The sequence below is a fragment of the Urocitellus parryii genome, chromosome 1 (genome assembly GCF_045843805.1).
Source record: "Urocitellus parryii isolate mUroPar1 chromosome 1, mUroPar1.hap1, whole genome shotgun sequence".
In the NCBI taxonomy this organism is placed as follows: domain Eukaryota; kingdom Metazoa; phylum Chordata; class Mammalia; order Rodentia; family Sciuridae; genus Urocitellus; species Urocitellus parryii.
Window position 1 is genome coordinate 262,081,936 of NC_135531.1, and position 25,416 is coordinate 262,107,351.

A 25,416-nucleotide genomic window follows, 5' to 3' on the forward strand; every position below is an offset into this window, starting at 1 on the left:
TGCAATAGTTACCACTTGGGCTATTTTTATTCTAATAGTTCTTCCCCAATAAATTTTACTTTATCTATGGAATTCTCCTTTTCTACTTTGGCACTTATTAGCACTTTTTTTTTTTCTAAAGATGATCCTGTGACAACCAGATTATAGAAGTTAAACAGGACCATTGCCAGAGCAATAAAAGGATGAATGTACCACTAACTCCACCTCCCTGTCCCCAGCGTGATCTTTCACTCAGGAAGCTGTGCTGGGTTTCAGAATGATGCCATATTCACATGAAGGAGGAAGTTTGGGCCAGTTTTCCTCCCATACTGGATATCTGTCCTTTCCTCCTCCCTTCCTATTTCTTCAACAATGTCTCACAATCTTGGATGCCCTACCAGTGGACACTCTGCGTCCCTCTCCAGGCAAAAAGTATATACTTACTTGCTAGTGGCAGAACATGTTTTCCAGGCAGGAAACCTTTCTCATTTCCTCAGTTTACAGAAAAGTTTGTGGAACATGCCATCTGCTGATCCCATTTCCAAAGCATATGGCTGCTTTGTCAATTGGTTATATTGAAAGCTAACTAAAATAAATCATGTTTGGGAGCAGGTAATGAATTTCATGCAACCAAGTCATGCCTCTCTCCTCTCAGTTCTGTCCCTGGGTCGGGTTGGCCCTCCTAAGTCCTCATAGTTGGAACACATTAGATTTTCCCCTTTGCAGACTTGCTGCCACTGAATTTCATTGTCGTGTTTCTATTTTCAACACTGACAACAAGAGACAGCCATAGAAAAATCCATGGTCTACCATCAAATAGTATTAAAAATATCCTCTGTCCTTTGCCATAACATTGAGTCCTGAGGTATCAAGTCTCCGTGGTATGCCAGGCACTGTTTCATGGCTGTCATTGTTCCAGATGGGCAGCAGAGGTCCAGCATCAGGGCACCTGAGTTCAGACTCTGGTTGGGTCACTCAGTAGTTATGTGTTGAGGGTTATTTAATTTCTTAGTGCCTCATTTGGAGAATGGGATAGAAGATAACAACAGTTCCTACCTTCGGGGTTATTGTCAGAATTATGAGACTTAGTTTATGTAAAGTTCTTAGATGTGTTCCTGGCACATAGTCAACACTGTGTAAATTTTACCTATTAGTCTCTTATTTAAACTATAGAAAATTTCCATTTGAGTTATGAAGAAAGCTTAAGTAACTACCACAAAGGCATTCAGAGTCCATGACCTTAACGATTTGTTTTTTATGTAAGGATTCAATAATATTTTATTTTTGGTTATACCTCTTTAAAAAAAAAACTATAAACTTATTTTTTGACTCTGCGGTCAGCAAGCATGGATTCAAAGTTAAAGCTCAGTAACGAAGTCATTGTGTTAAATTTGCTGGTTGCCATTTGGGCTTCCCCTGTTTTCATGATTCTGAATTTCTATTAATATTTCAATTTGGTTATTATGGTGTATGTCCCTTTTATAAAAAACACCTTGTGAAATGGTTCCAAAGATCAAAGACATGAACATAGTTTTTTAAAAAGAAGATTTTCAGAGGAAAAACCAGCTAACTATAGAAAACAAAGTTTATCAAATGGATGAATTTTGTTCCAAGAGGGACCATTGAGGTAGAAAAATAAGGACGGTGTATAAAAATACAAAATGAGGAGGACTGCTTGTCTTTTAGCACCTGCCTACCTTTTCTATCATAGCTCCTATAAGTCATGTAGCTAGAAGTGCCCAGTACTCCAAAACCAATTAATGTAACTTCTCCAAACAGGCCAACTAACTTCACACACCTGCATCTTTTTACATACCACTTCTGTACCAGGAAAGTTTTACTTTATTTCATTGTGTATATATACCACATTTTCCCCTTTAACTTCCTTTGATGTCTTCAGGTTTACATCAAACATCATATTCTTTATAATGCAAGTGTTGTCTGACACTCTTAGACATTTACTAACTCTCCTTTTTTGTGGGTGCTTCTACAATGCCATGTACATAATATAAAGATTACCATGTACATGTTACTTATACTTTTAAACCTGGGGTCATGTTTTATCCATCAGGAACCAGAAATAGTAGATTCTTAATGTATACCTATTAAAGGAAAGACAATGGTATACATTCACATTCAATTTTCAGCCAAATGTAGAACTGTTCCAGTTTGCTCCTCTACTTTCTATCAGACTATGAATGTTTTTTTTCAAAGAAATAAAAACCACCCTAAAGTTCATTGCATTGAGCCCAAAGAATAAAAAGTCAACAAATAGATTTTCAAACATTATATCTCAAAGACCTGGAAAAACAACAAATCAACACCAAAAGCAGTAGAAGACAGGAAATAATTAAAATCAGAGCTTAAATCATGAAATTGAAACAAGAGAAACAATTCAAAAAATTAACAAAATGAACAGTTGGTTCTTTGAAAAAAAAAGAAAATTGATAAACCCTTATCCATGCTAATGAAGAGAAAGAGAAAGAGAAAACTCAAATTACTGAAATTCATGGTGAAAAGGGAAATATGACAACGGACACTAGTGAAATACAGAACATAATTAGAAACTATTTTGAAAATGTATATTTCAATAAAATTGAAAATATTAATGACATCAACAAATTTCTAGAAAAATATTATCTACCAAACTGAATCAGGAGTACATACACAATTTAAAAAGATCAATTTCAAGTAATGAAATAGAAAATGCCATCAAAAACCAACCAACAAAGAAAATCCCAGAACCAGATGGTTTCTCAGCTGAGTTCTACAAGATCTTTAAAGAAGAATTAACACCAATCCTCCTCAAATTATTCCATGAAATAAAAAGGAGAACCCTTCCAAACCCATTCTATGAGGTTAGTATCACACTGATACTAAAACTAGACAAAGACACATCAAGGAAAGAAAACTTCAGACCAATATCCCTGATGGACATAGATGCAAAAGTTCTCAATAAAATTCTAGCAAATCTCATATAAAAATATATTAAAAAGATAGTTCACCATGATCAAGTGGGGTTCATCCCACGGATGTAAGATTGGTTCAACATATGGAAATCAATAATCATAATTCATCACATCATTAGACTTAAGGAAAGAATCATATCATCATAAATAGATGCAGAAAAAGCATCAGACAAAATGCAGCACCTCTTCAGACCACTAGAAAAATTAGGGATAGTAGGAACATACCTTAAAAAGGTAAAAGCCATCTACACTAATCCCAAGGCCAACATCATTCCTTTTTGGGGGGTGAAGGGGTGTTTAGTCTTTAAAATTTTTAATCCATTCTAATTAGTTATATATGACAGTAGAATGCATTTTGATTCACTGTACACAAATGGACCACACTTTCTCATTCCTCTGGCTGTACGTGGTGAAAAGTCACTCCAGTAGTGTAATCAAACATGTAGGTAGAAGAATAATGTCTATCTCATTTCACCATTCTTCCCATCCCTGGCGCCCCACCCCTCCCTTCAACTACCCTCTACACAATTGGAAGTTCCTTCATTCCCCCCACCCCAATATGGATCAGCATCTGCTTATCATAGAAAACATTTGGCCATTGGTGTTTTTGGATTGTCTTATTTTGCTTAGCATGATATTTTCTAGTTCCATCTATTTACCAGCGAATGCCATAATTTTGTTGTTCTTTAAGGCTGAGTAATATTCCATTGTGTATATACACCACATTTTCTTTATCCATTCATCTGTTGAAGGGCATCTAGGTTGGATCCATGGCTTAGCTATTGTGAATTGAGCTGCTATAAACATTAATGTGCTTGCATCTCTGTAGCTGATTTTAAGTCCTTTGGTTGTAAGAGGAAGAATAGGATAGCTGGGTCAAAGGTGACTCCATTCTAAGTTTTCTAAGGAAACTCCATACTGCTTTCCATAATGGTTGCACCAATTTGCAGTCCCACCAGCAAAGTATGAGTGTACCTTTCCCCCCATATTCTCACCAGCACTTATTATTGCTTGTATTCTTGATAATTGCCATTCTGAATGGAGTGAGATGAAATCTTAGAGTAGTTTGATTTGCATTTCTCTAACTGCTAGAGATGATGAATATTTTTTCATACATTTGTTCATCAATTGTATTTCTTCTTTTTTTGAATGAACATAAATTTCTATTCATTTGAGTAAACAGAAAACAATAATTTTGGATTATATGGTAAAAGTTTAGACTTTAAGAAACTGCCAGACTGTCTTTAAAAGTACCATTTTGCATTCTTGCCAGGAATTCTCTTTCTCTGTGAAGTGTCTATTCAGTTCCTTAGACCATTTATTGATTGGGTTATTTGCTTTTTTTTTTTTTTTGGTGTAAGGTTTTGGAGTTCTTTATATACCCTAGACATATTCTATATGATGTGCATGTGGTAAAGATGGTAAAGGTTTTTACCCATTCTGTAGTCTCTCTCTTCATGTTATTGATTGTTGCTGAAAAGAAATTTTTAGTTTTAATCCTTCCTATTTACTGATTCTTAATTTTATTTCTTGTGTTTTAGGAGTCTTGTTAAGGAAGTCAGATACTCAGCTGACTTTTGAGGCTAGTTTTTCTTCTATTAGGCCACAATGTCTCTGTTCTAATTCCTAGGTCCTTGATCCACTTTGAGTTGAGTTTTGTGCAGGGTGAAAGATGGAAGATTAATTTCATTTTTCTACATATGGATTTCCAGTTTTCCCAGCACTGATTCTTGAAGAGAGGGTATCTTTTTCTCCAATGTATGTCTTTGATGTCTTTGTCTAGTAGGAGATAACTGTATTTATGTGAGTTTGTCTATGTGTCTTCTATTCTGTACCATTGGTCTACAAGTATATTTTGGTGCCAATACCATCTCATTTTTGTTAGTATAGCTCTGTAGTATAGTTTAAGTTCTGGTACTGTGATGCCTCCTGCTTCACCCTTCTTGCTAAAGACTTTTGTGGCTATTTTGGGTCTCATTTTTCTAAATAAATTTTTCTATTTCTATGAAGAATGTCATTGGGATTTTTTATGATGTATTTTATATATATATATATATACATATATATATATATATATAAAATTTTCAGGGATTTTATTGATTTTATTTTTTTTAAATACATGAGAGCAGAATGCATTACAATTCTTTTATACAGATTAGAGCACAGTTTTTCATATCTTTTTATATAAATTATGTTCACACCAATTCATGTTTTATTCATGTAGTTTGTTTTATTTTGCACTACAATTCTTATTACACATATATATCACAATTTTTCATATCTTTGTTTGTATATAAAGTAGGTTGACACCCAATTCATATATGGATAATGATGTGCATCACATTCCACTATGTCACTGGGATTTTAATAGGAATTGCATTAAATCTGTATAACACTTTTGGTGGCATAGCCATTGTGACAATATTAATTCTGCCAATGCAGGAGCATGGGAGATCATTCCATCTCCTAAGGTCTTCTTCAATTTCTTTCTTTAGTAGATCAAGGACCTTGGAATTAGAACAGAGACCCTATGACTAATAGAAGGAAAACTGGGCTCAAATCTTCAGCATGTCAGTTTAGAATGTGACTTCCTTACCAGGACTCCCAAAGCACAAGAAATAAAATCAAGAATCAGTAAATAGGATGGATTGAAACTAAAATGTTTCTTCTCAGCAAAGGAAACAATGAATAACATGAAGAGAGGGCCTACAGAATGGGTAAAAATCTTTACCTCATGCACATCAGATAGAGCACTAATGTCTAGGGTATATAAAGAACTCCAAAATCTTAACACCAAAAAAGCAGATAATCCAGTCAATAAATGGGCTAAGGAACTGAATAGACACTTCACAGAGAAAGAAATACAACTGATCTACAAACATATGAAAAAATGTTCATCGTCTTTAGCAATGAGAGAACTGTAAATCAAAACTACTTTAAGTTTTCATCTCACTACATTCAGAATGGCAATTATCAAGAATACAAGCAATAATAACTGCTGGTGAGAATATGGGGGGAAAGGTACACTCATACTTTGCTGGTGGGACTTCAAATTGGTACAACCAAGATGGTAAGCAGTATGGAGATTCCTCAGAAAACTTGGAATGGAACCACCTTTTCACCCATCTATCCCACTCCTTGGTTTATACCCAAAGGACTTAAATCACCATACTACACAGATGCAGGCACATTAATGTTTATAGCATTTCAATTCACAATAGCTAAACTATGAAACCAACCTAAGTGAATGGATAAATAAAATGTGATATATATATATATATAGATAGATAGATAGATAGATAGATATAGATATATACACACACACACACACACACACACACACATATATATATATATATATACACACGCACACATACATACACACACACAAACACAAACACACACACACACAGTGGGATATTACTCAATCTTAAAGAAGAATGAAATTATGGCACTGAGGGGTAAATGGATGGAGTTGAAGAATATCATGCTTAACAAAATTACATAATCCCAAAAAACCAAAGGCCAAATTTTCTCCCTGCTATGGGGATGCTGATCCATCATGGGAAGGGCACCTAGGGAAGAACTTTGTATTTTGCAGAGGGGAGTGAGGTGAGGAGTGGGGTTGTGGGGATGGGAAGGATGGTGGAATGAGATTGCCGAAGCCAAGTGCCAATGTCTCGGCTTGGCACAGAATCACGAGCCACCACACAGCTTTGTAGGTTCAAACAGCAATTCTTTATTCCCGATCTCACACCAGCCTCCACACACGTTCAGGGGCAATTCCAATATGTCTGATCCCAAATCCTACTCCACGAGGCTTTTTCCAAATCCCATTTGAATCTCACGAGAACTCAACGGGAACAAGCAACAGGAACACCCTAATCCCAGCAGCAATAATCTTCAACCTCAACTTCCCTAAAACGCATATTCTTAAACCGGGAAACGCCTTAAACCCAAGGACCGGGATACTTCCTCAAACCTGCAGGATACTTCCTCAAACCTGGATCCACCCTCGATCACCTTGAGCAGGGTCATCTTACTCAAACACACAAGCAAGGTCGCAGCAAATTTCCAAGGCAAGTCCATTTAACATGGGGTACACTGGCAAGGATTACGATGCGTCAATACCTACTTGGTAATGGCCCTCAGCATGAGATGATCATTATTATCCTATGTATATGTATGATTACACAAACAGTGTAACTCTGCATCATGTACAACCAGAGAAATGAGAAGTTGTGCTCTATTTGTATACAATGAGCTGAAATGCATACTGCTGTTATGTATCACTAATGAGAACAAATTTTAAAAAGCAAGACACCATAAAAAAATCAAATCCATCCTTAGAAACCAACAATTTACCATCTCTGAAAATGCAAAAGCCCATGCTAGAGAATAAGGGTAGTTATATCATAACTTTTCTTTACTGCTCCACAAATAATTAAAAGAAAAATTCTTACTATGTTTTAATATCTTATAATGCAAGGGTTATCTTTGGGCATATTATATTGCTTTTTCCCTGTTGAAATGATTCACACTTTGAAGGAATGCACATATTCTAGATATAATGGTCTAAAAACATGTCTAAACCCAGGAATGGATTCATATTTTGTAAATCCTGATATCTAAAAAATCAAAGACCCTCTTAAAGAAAAAACAGTATAAATTTATATACAGAAAATTGCTTTGATCTCCGCTTACCAAGGCCTTGAATGAACCAGTACCCAACAGAGGCCCTGAAGTTAATGATTCACTAATTTCATGGTAAAACTGCCTGTGTCCACAGTTTATTATTAAAGGGTAAAGACCACAATATGGAGACACCTTAGAAAACTTGGAAGGGAACCACCATTTGACTCAGTCATCCCACTCCTAGGTTTATACCTAAACGACTTAAAATCAGCATACTATAGTGATGCAGCCACATCAATATTTATAGCAGCTCAATTTACAATAGCTAAACTATGGAACCAACCTAGATGCCCTTCCACAGATGAATGGATTTTAAAAATTTGTTATGTGTACACAATGGAATATTACTCAGCCTTAAAGCAGAATGAAATTATGGCATTTTGAAATGAATAAATGGATGAAACTTGAGAATATTATGTTAAGTGAAATAAGCCAATCCCAAAGAACCAATGACCAAATGTTTTCTCTGATATGTGGATGCTAATTCACAATAGGGGGGAGAGAATAGAGGTACTTTGGACTAGACAGAGGGGACTGAAGGTAGGGGAGAGGGTATGGGGGTAGAAATGATAGCTGAATGAATCAGACATTATTACCCTGTGTACACATGATTATATGACCTCTGTAACTCTACGTCATGTACAACCAGAAAAATGAGAAGTTATACTCCATTTTTATGATGTGTCAAAAGCATTCAATTGTCATGTGTAGCTAATTAGAACAAATTAGAATAAAAACATTTTAAATAAAAAGAAAATATTAAGTGGTTTCAAGGGGTTGGGGAGAGGTTGTATGGGAATCTCTGTGGTGATGTAATGGCTCTATACCTTAATGTGGTGGTTGCAATGCATGAAAAAATATCATAGAAGTATATGCGAACATTGTACCCATGTCTATTTTCCATATTTGATTTTTTTCTAAAGTTTTTTAGGTTATAACATTGGAGAAAATTGGATAAAAGGAACACAGGGACCCCTCTGTACTACCTTTACAACTTCCTATGAATCTATTATTATTTCAAAATAAAAATGTAAAAAAATAAATTAAAAAAGGATAAAGACCAAGTTAAAGAAGCTCTTTATATACATATACAGATCCTCTTTAACTATATATGTATAAAGATCTTCTTTAACTTGGTCTTTAGAATGTATATAGTTAGATATAAAAATATCTATAAATATGTAAATAATATACATAGATATAAAGATTATGTATAATATACAATAATATATATACCTCCTAAAAACTTAAGGCCACGATATGTTGTTTGTATGCTTTTGTAAGCAAATAAAAACTATGGAATTATATAAACCATATTATTATAATCTGTGTCATTCATTAGGAATTAAACCAGGGGTAAGATGAGTTTGGGATGTGTGTGTGTGTGTGTGTGTGTGTGTATGTGTGTGTGTGTGTTTGTGATCATCATTTTCATTTTAGGTAATTGATTTTTCATTATTATGGTGATAATGTGTTAAATTTTTAATTTCAAATATTGAATATAGCTTTGAGTGGGGTTATCAAGGAATGTACACAGCAAGGAATTCCAAAGAAGTAATTCTTTGGCGGCGTCTTTGGGATAAGCCCACAGTCTCCCAAGGTGACTATGTGAATATACTACATGTACTGGTTTCAGAAATTCTGTTATATTTGTGACAAAATTAGCCACATTTTTCTGAGAACATCAGCTGTATTAATAGACTGCTCCCCAGGCCTCTCATAAACACATGCCTCAAGAGAAGCAGATAAGAGGAGAGAACATAAAAGCTCTATGACCTACCAATGGGGTTCCAGGAAAACCATCTCTGGTAAATAAAAGACTGCCCAGTATATCACCCTGAAATTACTTAAATCAATCACATTTTGAAACCAGGGGGGATATTCCTCTTTGGATAAGACAAACTTAAAATGAATACAGAGGCACACATAACCCACAAGAATAGAACATAATCAAGAAAAGTCAAACCAAAAATATACCGCTAGACTTCCATGCAGGTACCACCTGATTGTGGCAAAGGAAAATACAGTGCACATTTCAAAACAGCTTATCATAAAGACAACTTAAAAGCAGATTCATACCAGAAAGAAAGTGTTTTTCAAAATAGCTGGTTCTACCAAAATTTGTGCCATCTGACCTGAGTGATAAATTTATGCCAACAGCATCTCCCAGCAGGAGGCTGTACAGTTCCAAAAGGCAGAGTTTCCTAGCCGTCTAAGGCTAATGATTACAGTGTAGTCCCATCCCCAGCTCCAAGCCTGAAAGCAGGTGTCTTTCTCATAGGTGTTCTGACAGGCAGATATTAAAGAGCAGCATGTGTCAGAAGATGTAGGAAATCTACTGGCCTCTCTGACAGATTTTACAGTGCAATGTTTGTACTGTCAGGGTGGTGGTTATGACAAACCTGAGAGATGACAGTAATAGGAGTGTTTAGGTAAGAGAACAAGCTTAATAGAGATGCCACTGTTGACAATAACATGCTTATGTTAAAAGAAAAGAGCCTGCTTTCATTTTGCTCTGGAAATTCCAAAGTCTTTTTTTAATGTATTTTTTTCCTCAATATTAAAACACTCACACACATTTTAGTTCTTTGCAGGGCAGAAAACTAAACTGCCCATTATATTGTCTCATCTTTTTTTTCAAGATTCCCCAGAACATCATATCATTGACATTCTTCAGTCAGGGCACTAGTCTGGACTTGAAGCAGAACTTACATAGAATTTTGAAGTGAGCGTGAAATGATTGCCTGTTTTTCTGGAGTGCACTTCAAATTAACCTTGGAGCCCAAGCTCAGGAATGGTTATTACTCAACATTTGTCTGGAAGCCCAGCACAGTGTGCAGGGTACATATCATTTTAAACCAACTATCTGATTATTATGTATCTCAAATAAAATGTATGCAATAATACAATCTTTCTCTCCACAAATGAATATAAATTTTATATTTCTTACATGTCTACAGACATTCAAGTTAATTACAGGGTCTATATCTCACTTCTAGCAGTGGCCTACTTCCTAGTTATTTGAACTCCTCTAGATATATTGTACTCTAACTCTGTATGTGTGCTCAGTGGTACAGCATTTGGGAGAATGAAGTGCCAGTTGTAAATTGATGCTAAATGAAGGGGTAGGCTTTAAAAAAAAGAAAAAGAAAAAGAGTCCTTTTCACTTCTAGGCTTTAATACTCATCTAATTATAATGATTCCAAATTCTCTCAAGGCTAAAATTAAACTTGGCTCTCTGGATAGCCAAACAAGCGACTGTTCTTCTACACCACCCTGCTTCCATTTTCTTTTAGGCTCATTTTGAACATAAATTGGTTAAAAACAGTCATATTTTGATTGCCAAATTAAATATCACTGAAAGTTATAAATTGAAAGGGCCGTTCAAATCCAATACCAACCAATTAGAACCACCGAAGAACATCATCATCTCCCTTCCCAATGAAGATGGGAGAAGGCTGGTATTCAGGGAACACAACATCGGCTCTAGAGGGACATGTTGGTCAGGAGGATGCATCCAACTAGATGGAGCACGCAGAGCCAATGGGAACATTACCAGAAGCACAGTTCCAAATGAAGAGCCAGATCAGAGTCAAAAAGATGATCCAAAATTGAGCTGCCAATCTATAGCAGGCCTGCCAAAAGAGACAAGCCCATCTATGAAACTAATAGGCAGGAAATGAAAGGAGTTTTCCATGGGAAAGAAGCCTTGAAGCAAATGCAGAGAATAGACCAGAGATATTTCTGAGGTAGTGATCAGACATGGGCGGAGGACACTTGATGAGGTATATTAAGGGATCCAGACGGTACGATTTTACAGTAGAGATCACAAACTCCGTATGGGCATAGGTAGGATATGTGCAGAGGGTTTAGAGACGACATCTTGGATCCAAGCTTTCTGAATGAAAATGTTGCCCCTGATATTTTGGGGGAAATGTTCTTTATCTCTGTAGCTTTAATTTTCCTCTAAGATTGGGATAATCATGGAGATGATTTTGATGAACAAATTGGTGAATACGTGTAAAACATTCTTAGTGTGTGAGAATTAAGTAAGAAGAAATAGAAATATTTGGGGGTTCATATTTTTCATTCAAATTAGTATTTCTCAGAATTTGGGGGAATAACTTTTACAGAATATTATTTAACTAGTTAGTTAATTCGTTTGATGCTGGAGATTGAACCCAGGGCACTCAACCACTGAGCCCCATCTTCAATACTTTCTATTTTTTTATTTTGAGACAGGGTCTTGCTAAATTGCTTAGGGCCTTGTTTAGTTGTTGAGGCTGGCCTTGAACTTGAATCCTCCTGCCTCAGCTTCTTGAGCAGGTTGGTATTCTTAAAAGTTAGATTAATTCATTTATTTACTAAAAGATAGAAATTTGGCACTACATTTTGTCAACCAAAATGTAAATTTCACATTGAAACATTGGTAACTATAGATTATATACCAAAGTGTCAATGTGGTAGCATCAGCTGAAGCAGATAAAAGAATTCCAAGTGGATGCTTCTGGAAATGGACCTGTGTGTGGTAGGAGAGGGCTTGGGATGCAAATTATTTTTAATTATAAACCTGTGGGGCTTGTTTATTTCTTAAAATGTATATTTCCCCAGTAAAAGTGAAAATTAATTTAAAATGTAAAATATCTTGCATGGAAACCATCCCCTAATCTCTCTTCTTGAAAGTAGTTTAATGATATTTCATGAATCTCAAAGAGCATGTGGATGACTTATAACTGTCTTGGTTAAATGTTATAGTTGTCTTCCTACAGTTATGCACTGTTCTTTGGTTGGAATTGCCTGGAGAAAATATGTAAGATTTAGTTTTATCTTACCTTGTCCTTACTATTATTAGGCAGAGAAGCCTTGTCAATGAAATCTAAAATTGCGTTTAAAAAAGTAGATTTTTTTCTTTCTGACTAGTACATTAAAGAATAAGCATAAAAGATAGAATATTGATTGAATCAAGTATGTACTAGATGGGACTTGGTATTTTCATACCAAAGGGAAAAATATTTTGATAAACATTTTTACGAAATAGCAAAATAATCATCTAGTAAAAGAAGCTGCCATACCTATAAATTAAAATAACTTAAGTCAAAATGTATGTGTATGATATGCATAGAATTTAACATTATGTCATATTTCTTTTAAGGTGCTTTGCATTTGATTGAAACTAAGAGTAAAACTATTTTAGACCCCTTGGCTTTACAATACTCACACGGGGAAAAATTAGGGAACTATTATACTTGGGAGATATTGAAAGTATAAAAATAAACACAAAAAAATTTTAGATTTGCTCCAAAGAGTTTTAAAGGCCAATATTGTACTATTTTGAAGAGAGTTCTAATTTCAAAAACTCAGATCTCTAGTTTTCTTTTTCTTTTTAAATTTTTAAATAGGATTCCTCTCAGTCATAGGAAATGTATCACCAGAACTATGTAATCAATGTGAAGCAGATGGTGGAGCAATTATCTGGTGTATTGGGCACTACCAATGGCCAATTCATAGAATATGGGCCAGAAAATTCATTCTGTGCTTTCAATATGCTTTCTTGTTATGCTAGGGTTTTTTTTTTTTTAATGACAATCTTTATATTAATTTAGTTCTCATTGTATAAGCTTCATCTAAATCTCTCCTCCCCCACCCGACTCTCTCTCTCTCTTCAAATCAGAGTTACACAGTGATGATCTTAGGAATTGAGTAGTATGAGCTATAATTTACTTGTTAATATCAGTTGGGCTTAGTACTATTAATCTTTTGAGGAAATAAAGACTGCCTCTACTAGTGTATAAATTTGAATACTTCATTTATTTAAAATCATATGGTATGGTTCACAATTTAGAGAAGGCACTGTATTTGTGAATGTTGATCCCAAATTATGTGCAAGAATAAAAGACTTTCAAGAAACATTTAATGCTCCTATTTCTCAGCCCTTAGGGTAACACATCCTAAGTGATGTATAAATTTTATTTTTAATTAACAATGGGAAATGAGCTGGTAATTGCATCTTGGTTAGAAATTATCAGTTTTGTTTTTAAAGACTCTATCTTTTTAGAGCAGATTTAGGTTTACAGCAAAATCAAGAGGAAGATACAGAAATTTCCCATGTGCTTCCTGTCCCCTCACATACATAGCCTCCTGCATTATCAACATCCTCCACCAAAGTGGCACATTTGTTACCCGTCATTGACATATCATTAGCATCCAAGATCCATAGTGAACATTAGCGTTCACACTTGGGTGGTGCACTTTCCATAGTTTTGAATATTATTAGATATTTTCACCATTATAGTATCACACAGAATACTGCTCTAAAAATTCTCTGTGCTGCTGATTCATTCTCCTCATTACAGCTTTGACAATCACTGACCTTTCCACTGTCCCCAAAGTTTTGCCTTTGCCAGAATGTTTGATAGCTGGAATAATACAGTATGTGTGGTCTTTTCAGGTTGACTTCTTGTGATTAGTAATATGCATTTACATTCCTCATGTCTTTTCATGACTTATAGCTTATTCCTTTTTAGTAGTGAATAATATTCCATTACTTAGATGTACCACAGCTTATTTATTTATTCACTTTGAAGAATATCTTTGTTGCTTCCAAATTTGTGTAATTATGAATAAAGCTGCTCTGAACATCCTTGAACTGATTTTTGTGTAAACATATGTTTTCAATACCTTTATGTAAATGCCAAGGGGCATGATTTTTTGATTATATGGTAGAACTCTATTTTTGTAAGAAACTGCCGCACTGTCTACCAAAATGGTTGTGCCAGTTTAGATTTCCATCAGCAATGAATGGGAATTCATTCCTGTTGCTCCTCATCTTTACCAACATTTGTTGTTGTCTGTGTTCTGGATATTGACTATGCTAATAGGGATATGGTAGTATCTCATAGTTACTTATTTTGAATTTTCTTAATGACATATAATGTGGATCATAAATTCATATGTTTATTTACCATTTGTATATCTTCTTTGGTGAAGTGTCTGTCAAGGTACTTGGTCCAATTTTAACCAGTTTTTTTTTGTTCTTTTGTTCAGTTTTAGAATTTTTTGTATATTTCAAAGAATGGTTCTTTATCACCTATTCCTTTTGCAAATATTTTTTTCCTTGATGCTTGTCTTTATTCTCTCAATGGTTTCTTTTGCAAAGCAGAATTTTTTCATTTTAGTGAAGACTTCCAGATTGTTTTTAATACATTGTCATATTTAATATCTTCAGTTATCCTCAGGCGCAGGAGTGCGTGCCTGTAATCCCAGTGGCTTGGGAGGCTGAGGCAGGAGGATCACAAGTTCAAAGCCAACCTCAGCAAAAGAAAGGTGCTAAGCAACTCAGTGAGATCCTGTTTCTAAAAAAAAGTACAAAATAGGGCTGCGGACATGGCCCAGTAGTTGAGTGCCCCTGAGTTCAATTCCTGGTACACCTTTCCAACCCACAAAAAAAATATCTTCAGTTATCACTATTTGGCTTCTGTAGGTGCTAACAGAATTACTTAAACTCATTGTTCTAAAATATTTTGTCTGCTCTGAGAATAATCAAACATTTTTAGTTCTAAATGTAAACAATGACTAACAGCAATAACAATGGGCATCTTATTATAGAATTAAAATTCTTGAAACTTTCATTTTTTATTATTTTCTAAACATTTATAAGAGTAGAAAAACAGTATACGAAAACCACATTCACCCCTCACCCATGTCTAACAACTGTCAACATTTTGTCAGTTTTGTTCCATTGATCCCTTCCACTCACATTTTCATGTTTTATATTAAATTTCTGAAAAAATTTCCAAAGAATAGGTTTCAAGTTTAAATATAGACTATACAAAAAATGATATTGTTTATGAAGATAATGACTTCACAAAATAACCTTATCAATTTGTGTGGGTGTTTTAGTAAAATTTTTTTGCCATTGTGACTGGAAGAACTGGTGAGAACAACTTTAGGGGAGGAAGAATTTATTTGGGCCTCATGGTCTCAGTTCATAGGTGGCTAAATTCATTGCCCTCAGCCAGGGGTGAAGCAGAACATCATGGTGGGGCGTGTGGTGGAAAAGCAGCCCAGAGCATGAAAGTCAAGAAGCAAAGAGAGAGGTCCCTTCACCACAGGCAAAATATAAACCCCAAACGCACACCTCCAGAGACTTCCAGCAACACCCTGCTTGCAGTTACCACCCAGTTAATCCACTGAAGTGGATTAACACACTGATTAGGTTTAAGGCTCTCATAACCCAGTCATTTTACCTCTGAACTGTCTTTACATTGATTCACACATGATTTTTTAGGAACACCTCATATCTAAACCAAAACTGTGTATTTGTATGTATTCTAAATGTAATTTTTATTTTAGAAATAGTTGAGATAATTGTTTTAGTATTCAGAACTCCTTACAGAACCACAAAGATCTTTTGAATAGGTACAAGATTCTCACTGAAACTAAAAACATATCAACCTAGATAAAATAGCTCTTAAAAAATGTTTTCTTAAGTTTTCCCCTAAAAATATGAGGACTATTAGGATAGCCTTATAAAAACATGACATATTTCTTATTTTATTAATTATAATGGGTTCCTTTTCTTCTTAATTTAATACAGAAAATTCAATGTAATTTGGTGGGATAGTGTGCCTTTTGAGGTAGTATACCCTGAATATATTCTATTCAGATATGAATAATGTTAAATATGTGATTATTAATATGTAGTTAATGAAAGAAAAGCCTGAGTTATGGAATATTTTCCATATTTTAGTTCAAGCTCTTTTATGTTTCTTTGTGACTCTAATTTCCAGTCCTGCCTCCAACTTCCCTTAGTTTGTCCTTGGAATTTTTTTCTTTTCTTTCTTTCTTTTTTTTTTTTTTTTTTTTTTTGCATTTTATAGCCCCATTATAAATCAAGGGACTCCAAACACTGGAAATCTATTCAACAAAATAATTGTGCTGATTTCTTGAGAAGTCCAGATGAGTTTGTTTGCACAGGAGTCTTTCAAGCAGGCAAGAGGATGAGATGAGATGGAATGTCAAATAGAAATATAACAAAAGGTAAAGCATTATTTCCATGGCCTAGAATGTGGCTACTTTTGCTTGTTTTTTTTTTTTACTACAAAAATTACTTTGAAGGTTGGGGATATAGCTCAGTTGGTAGAGTACTTTCCTCACACGCACAAGGTCCTGGGTTCAATTCCCAGCACCACAAATGACTTCGAATTGTACATCTGAAATTAGTATCTAAAGTTGACTTTTTTCCCCCCATTTCAAGCATCCATTCATTCTAAAATAAGAGCATTTTGTTTCCCATTTGAACATTCTCATTGTACACTCTCAAATGTCATGGTGGACTCTCAATGAGACCCTTCCACCTGCCCGTCACTTTAATTAGTTCAAAAAAGACCATGATCCATGCAAGAAAATTAGGAGCAACTTTTACCCAATGTGAAACTGTGAGGAAATAGAGGTACTTTTTCTATGTACCTTGAATTTGGGAAGCTATGGGTGTGAACCTGATGGAACTGCGAAGTAGAGAGCCTGCCTGCAAGTGAATTTGCACTGTAGAAAATAGAAATTAAAGGCAAGGAGTGGGGAACACATGTGGCACCACTCCAATGTCCTGCATGTTATAAAGACAGTCTTAAGACTATTTTTCCCTTTGCCACATTGAGTTGACTTTCTTTTACTTGCTACTAAAAGTGTCCTAACTGATACTTCCTGTATTCAGACAAGTTAGACGCTCTATTTTTTTTTTTTCAGAAAAATTACAATGTTAACTTTGCTGTTTTTAATGCCTCATGTACATATCTAAATCCTGTCTGCCTCATTTCTTTAACCTGAAGTATTCATCAGTGTCCTCAATCTCAAATTGTCTACTAGCTTTTAGCAAAAGCCCATTTTATTCAAGTGGAATGCTAGAAGAAGAGATTAAGTGTACCAAGAATACAAGCAATAATAAATGTTGGCGAGAATGTTGGGAAAAAGGTAAACTCATACATTTGGTGGGACGGAAAATTGGTGCAACCAACTTGGAATGGAATCACCACTCAACCCAGCTATCCCACTCCTCAGTCTATACCCAAATGACTTAAAATCAATGTACTATAGTGACATAGCCACACCAATATTTATAGCGGCTAAATTCACAATAGCTAAACTGTGAAACCAACCTAGATATCCATCAATAGATGAATGGATAAAGAAACTGTGGTATATTTACACAATGGACTATTAGCATTAAAAGAGAATAAAGTTATGGCATTTGAAGGTAAATGGAAGGAGTTGGAGAATATTATGCTAAGTGAAGTAAGCCAATCCTAAAACACTAAAGACCAAATGTTTTCTCGATTAGTGGATACTGATCTATGATGGGGGAGTATATGGAAAAAATGGAGGAACTTTGGATTGGGCAAAGGGGAGGATGGGGATGGGTTATGAGAGTAGAAAAGATGGTGGAATCAGAGGAATCATTACCCTAGGTACATGTATGATTGCACAAATGGTGCGTCTCTACACCATGTACACCCAGAGAATTGAAATGTTGTGCTCCATTTGTATATGATGAATTGAAATGCATTCTGCTGTCATGTACAACTGAGTAGAACAAATAAAAATAATAATAAAAGAGTAAGAACATGTGATTGAGAGATGCTGATTGTAAACAAACTAGTCACATGTTGCTTTAAGTTGTCCCAGAAGTACAAAGCCAGGTCATCAGACTATAATATACAGAATGTTACATTTGCAAAGATGATTTCACAGAATTATGAGTTAACCTAAATGTATTGAGCACTCACCTAGCAGCCAAATTAGCTGAGCTTTCTGACCTAACTACTGTCGTTTCTCTTCAGGCTGTTGGATAGCCAAGTCTTTATGGACAATCTTGGGTGGGCATTCTTGTTCCGCAATAACCCTGTTATCTTGAAAAAGTCACTTCATTTCTCCATGAGTCTATCATTTTCTGTAACATGGCAATGATGCTTCCTTCAAATTTGGTGCTAATGAACTTTTAATAAGTGTAAAATAGTAAGGAAAAAAGTAGATATTCAGTAAATGGAACCTAGAGGTTTTACCTTTTCTTATCAACCACTTCAAATGATTTTGAAGGTAATGTAGACACTAGGCGTCAAGCTTGTGTTTCTTCCTCAGCAAATGAATTGTGAAAGATGTGGAATTGAGGACTAATCTCTCTATGATTTCAGGGAGTTTAGTCTTTCTTTAAAATTAGCAGATTATAGCATGTTTAATTAATTTAGCCACCACAAATTCATACAGAGTTTGACATTAACTTTTCCAGCTATTTTTTTCCTCTGTGGGGAAGGCATCCACTTCAGCTACAATTATGTTCTCACATATTTGCATCATTTTTACTATACATAATAATAGCGTAGTGACGCCGATGTATCACTTAACCACTTTTATCTAACAGACAATATTTCCCTGGAGTTGGAAAAAATGAAGTTCTAAAAATAAAGATGCAAATACTAACAATTCACCACCTTAATATTAACTAGCAGAAGTTAAGATTATTTTCTTTCCCACAGACAAACCTCCATATTCAAGAAGCAGGGGTTCCTTTATAACAAAGTTATTTTTTGACACCAGTTTTGGCACTAAGAGAAAAATCCCCAAAATATGAGAGCTCTGACTTTTCAAGTCTTAAAATATGGTAAATTCTAAAAGTGATTTTATTAATTCATAAGATAAAAAGTGATTGTATTTTAATTAAATTTTTTGGTATAAAACAGATGTCTTTGGCTCTTTCCCTACTCAAGGACAATAGGGAAGAATCCATACGGTCCGTGGTCTGATCTGAACTACACTTGGCCATAGCTTCTGAGATCCTCAGTAATAAACCAAGACTCGAGTTTCCTCTGACATCAGCAAAAGCTTTTCTGAAATTTTGCAAGGCTCCAGGTGCATAGAGTCCCTGAATAAATACTATTCCAACACTGCTCAGCTGCATAGGTGAAGACCAAGTTAGGAAACAGGTCTACAAGGATTTCTTAATGAAAGCAGGTGGCTGTTGATATTTTAAATAGATTCAATAATTAGTAAGAACATTTTTAGGACTTTAGGTGCATCTCACAGAGGATTTCAGTAATATCCAGAAGACAGCTCATGTAGGAAAGCACCTGTTCAAGAATCTATTCATTCATGTTCTCCTAATAAGGGGAAAATATTTTGAAAACTGTACACAGTAAGGCCAAAAGTTTTGTCCCTAGCAAAGGATGCTTAAATTGTTGGAATTATTTACCTGCTGCAGTGTAGATGCTTCTGGGGAATTTCAAAACACCATTGAAGATATGTGAAATGTGATTTAGTTTATTTTGCACCCTACTGCTGATCAATATAATATTTTCAGAAAAAAAAATGTTACTTGGAAATATCAGAGAAATGCCTTCCTAAGAAAGATGTGGATTTTATGTGAAAGACAAAACAACAACAACAACAACAACAACAAAAAACAGGTTTTTATGTTGTTTTGTTTCTATGTGTCTATTTAGGGAAAACTTATGAAACTTCTCTGTGGAAAATTCACTTGCTTAATAAATAACATTCCATACCAAGTTAAAGTAATGGTAGATACAGCTTGCTGTATCATTTAAACACATCGTGTATTCTAAGTAAAGTCCACATCCCTGCTTGACCAAAGTCCTAAAGTAAGACATTGCAGCTTTTCCTTGCCCTCTCTCTTATCATTTTTATGAAATTAGCTTCTGCCAACAGAAATTTAAAATGCATTTTTAGGACTATTGTACTCTGTATTTACACTGCAACATCAAATCATCTTCCTTCAAGTAGTGTTACCTACAAGGGAAAAGTTTGGTCCCCTCAGCAAGAGTATACATAATCAAAAATACTGGGAAAGTTTATAAATTGTTACAAGCACTTAGGCAAGTTAAATTTCCAAGTAAAATTTTTTCTGAAAATATTATATTGATCAGCAATAGGGTGCAAAATAAACTAAATCACATTTCACATCTTCTTCAGTGGTGTTTTTGAAATTCTGAGTAATGGCCCAGGATGGGCCATTAATGCAAATCCTCAAAATTTAAGTAGTTTCTTGATACTTTTCATTTTGAGGCATCTTTTAAAGAAACAACAGATGCCTCTCCACATGCATTCAAAAAATCAATACAATTAATCAATAACACTCTCCACAGGTAATAAATGCTGAGAAGCATTTCTGCCTATCTGTATTGATTGAGAGAATTGCTTCAAATTGGTTCTGATGTGTATAAAAATCATTTCCTTATTGATCAAAGCCTGTCTTCCCCTTTCTGATATGTTATTTCATATACGGCACTCAATTGTTTTAGTCTCCATTCTTGTATATTTGTGATAAACAAATTTCTTAAGATCTGTGAGTGAGACTAATTCCAATGAAATATAAAATGGGTGATTTTGTTTCTTTGGGGGAACATATTGCTTGAAATTTAATCAAAGCATGAATAACCACAAGAAATTTATTCTAATGAGAAATGTAATGATGTATTTCATTCACATTTTCATTATTTATAATAAGCCTTAAAGTTTTGAGGCTACCTTTATTTCTCATGACAGAATTTTGTTCACGCAGATTCCATGCGTCCAGTCCAGAATAATGCTGTCTCTAATGGTATAAATATGCCATTGTAGCCAATTACGGACTCAAAATATTGCTAGCAAATAATGTTTTGAAACATGTTCCAACATATAAGTGAAATCTGAAACATTTTTCCTAATATATGTGTTTACTGAATAGAGTAATAAGAGAATCATGTCTTCTAAATTAATTTTCTAAAGAGAAAGTTGAAGTTTCAACAGATAGAATATTTAGTAAGTCTTATTTAAAAGGGCTATATTTACCTTTGACTCAACTAATGTATGTATCCACAGTTGGGTGGCCAACTGGTATTCGGCAACTGCTGCTTCACTGGGGACATTTGATTGCTCATTGAGAGTCCTCCAAGATAGCTCAGTTCCTGACTCTTGATATGTTAACCACTGGTGTGAATCATTCCTCCCAACAACAAAAATTCAGATTCCTGCCAGTAATTTCATAGCCAACATCATCTATGTTTTTATCTGGATGTTCCATTACAATATGACATGATTCTGACCAGTGAATACAGTGCTATGAAAAGTATTTCTGAAATAACATCTTCTTAAAATGTGGCTTCATTAAAAAGTTTCATGCACCGCAGTGAGGTTTGCTTGAATTTTCAGGGACTAGGAATTGCCATGTTCACAAGTGAGTTTCAATGCCTTTACCTTAGGTAATTTGACTTTATCAAGCTAACAAATTAATTCTTTTCTTATTAATTTTTAAGAAGTATTTCATGCAAAACAGATTAAGTTGAAGTATCTCAGCAAAACAAGAACAGTTTTCTTTATAGTAATAATTAGTATAAGAAATTGGGTCAAATATGTCCATTGTATTCACTATTTAGGTAAGACTGAAAGGATATTTGCAATTTTGAAAGCATAGGCATCTGAAGGATGACATATTCTGCTTTGTTTCCCCTAGAGCAAAAATGAAATGAATTTTCTATAACATCTTAATATAAAACACTTACCTAAAGAAGTGGAGGTATCTTTTCTGCCCACTAAGGCATTTTTGAATCCTGGGAACATTAAATGGGCTCCTCAGGCTCTGAAAGAATAAAGGCAGCCCTTCTAACTCCCTCACTTATTCTCTGACACAAGTTGTGCAATCAGATACTTGGAGTAAAAAAAAAAAAAAGCCAATGGAGTAAAAAGAGAATGCAAAATTTTAAACACTTCTTTTACTTAAAGAAAAATTAATTTTAAATTATTCCTAGAAGCATGCATACATAGATTCAGCTGGAAATTGGAGCTGCCCACTGAAGAGATGTTTACTGAGTCATGTTGCATTTTAGTAAGGGTGGCTTGATCACAGTGGGAGAGACAACGTGGAGTCGATCAATAAAAATTCATCCAGAGGTATTGGAGCATGACGTGGAGAATGGAGCATGAGCTCTGGAGCCACTTGGACCCCAGGTTCAAACTCCACCACGTCATGAGCTGCAGGCTTTGGCGAAGACACTTTAATCCCTCTACACCTCATCTTCCTCTTCTATAAAGCAGAGTATATGCAGGCACTATCCAACAGAAATGTAATGTGGGCCAATATAATTATGAATAGAATAGTAGCTATATTTATAAAAATGTATATTTATATTAATATATTGTGCATATTTAAATATGTATAAATCTATTTTTAATGCATCTCAACATATAATCAATATTAAATTATTAATGAAATATATTACATTTTCATAATAAGTCTTTTAAATCGAGTGAGCATTTGACAATTACAGCACATTTCAATTTGTGCCAGCTGCATTTCAAGTGCTCAATAGCAACACATGCATTGTGCCTATTATAATGGGTGATGCAGGTATATACATGTCCCATAAGCATTGTTGTAAAGATAAAATGAGATAATGCATGTAGAGGAATTATCAGAGTGCTTGGTAAATAATACATTCTAGAACTGATACTTGTGACAACTATTACTGTTATCCACTAAGTATTGATTATAACAATCTGCTCGATAAACTAGGCAAATGCAAAAACATGACACGATCCCCATCCCTCAGTTAATCAAAGAATATAAGAAAAATACATGGTTAACCATTATTGATGGCATATTATTACAACGTGTGCATTATTAAAATGTAAGAAATGCTCAGGAGAGGAAGATCTGCTACTAGGGATGTCTTATACCAAATGAGTTAAGGAAATAATTTTGAATTGAGATTTAATACTTTTGTTAATGATATGGCCAGGGATACTTTCCTTCACTGAAAAAGGAAAGTATCACTGGAAAGGAAAGTATCCCACCAGAGGTAATAACAGAAACAAGAATCCAAAGGTAGGGAAATGAAAAATATATTTAAGAAATGAGGGCAAATTGATGAAGAACATAAGGTTCATGTGAGAGGGTACTGAAGGGAGTAAATGCAGATTTATATGGGAGTGTCAAGGCATCAGAAATCATGCTGAAAGTCTTGGACACAGTCCATTGTCAGAAAGAAATAGCAAAAAGAGTACCAACTTAGGAGCTGAAGCTCTGATTTCAGTCAGATACTGTAACTGGCTCAGAGTGTGTGCTTTCTAACTTGGCCAAGTCATTTCACCTGAGCTGCTTCATTTGTAAAATGAGATGGTTGGTTTAAAACAAAAAACAAAACCCTAAGACTGTCAGAGATGTAAAGTGCCTCTTTGATGTTGCAGCTGCTGCTTTTGCTATTGATTTGTTTATATTTATGGCATTCTAGGATGGCAGTAACATAATTGAAGAAATACATTACGAATGAATATAGGTAGATTCAAGAGTTAAAAAAAAAAAAAAACTAATGGAAAAAAGTTCCTTTTGGCAATCATTTCAGTGGGCCCAACATTTTAAAATGAAGATTTTAAAATGGTAGACATAACAGATGGAAATAGGTTTACTACAGAAAATTAATAAAGAAGAATGATCAAACCTGAGTGTAGAGAGAGAAAGAAATTAATGTTTCTACAATTTGGAGTATGGAAAATAGAATTAGTATTCATAATAGAAATAGGAGAACTAAGGAGATAATTTGACTGGAGATGTGGGAAGGTATGTAAAATTATTTTTTAAATTATCAAGTATGACTTTTAGTAAGGATACTGTTTGCTTTAAAATATACGTATTGAAGGATTAATGGACATACACACACACACATGAATAATGATTCCTGTAAGAACATAAATGTTTTAGTTTCAGAGATTCACAAAGTAATAAAATCAAAACTATGTAAAACAATTATGAGATTACATCAGCATTAAATTTAAGAACTTATTTACCTAGGGAACTCAGTGGTATTCATAGAGAAGCCCCAAAGTGTCACACTTATCTGAATCTTAATTTGTGAAAGAAATGCTAACGCCCTTAAATGAACCAAGACTTTTTAAATAATAAGGATTTCATTTCAAATCCAAGCTTGACCTTCTCTGGGTTCATGCTTCATTTACTAAAAGGAGAGAATGTCTACTTCATAAAGGCGAGTGGAAAACATGAAGTAAAAGGTGGAGTTCTAGATACAGAAAAATTGATGGCTACTATTAGCTCTCTCCAATAAACATGAATGCCAAAGAAATGGGCTCCTACCTTTTCCTGTGTTTCCATGAGTATGTCAAGTTCCATAACTATTGAAATTATTGCTATACTAGGCAGCATGCCAAATCCTGGAGGATTTTTCCAAATAAGGAGGCAAGTAGGTATTGAATTTAACATAACTCAGCTATTCCAGCAGTATGGCTTTCAAATCAAATTGAATTTTCACACATGTATCTACTTAAAGTTCATTAAAAATTCTTTAGTATAAAAAATTGCCAATATTTTATTTGCATTCTTTACTATTATTCTTTATAATTAGCATGGAATAATAAGTTTCCTACTTATGTTTGTTAATCCAGTGGTTATTATATTCAGATAAAATATTACACTCTATTTTCATGGGTTAACTCATTCTATAAATTTTTGAGGGCTTCTATTGCTGGTGGTGTTTAAATTAGTAAGTGCATTCAAATATTTGATTTTTTTTATAACAAATCCACTTATGACTGCCTCATTCAAGATATTAGTGGAACTATTTCTCCCGCAAAAAGCTGCTTGTTGAAACAAAGGATAAAGAAGCTGTTAGTAAATACAGTTATCTCATCCTAGACAAAGGCCCCCAAAACATACATTGGATAAAATATAGCTCTTCATCAAATGGTGCTGGGAAAACTGGAAATCTATATGTAGCAA

At 34.5% G+C, this 25,416-nt stretch overlaps 1 protein-coding gene across 1 annotated transcript in view; it reads left to right on the forward strand.

Moving 5' to 3' along the window:
- Spag16 (sperm associated antigen 16) overlaps positions 1-25,416 on the forward strand; it is a 917,689-nt gene that overhangs the window by 886,427 nt on the left and 5,846 nt on the right. The gene's annotated exons all lie outside the window — the stretch shown is intronic.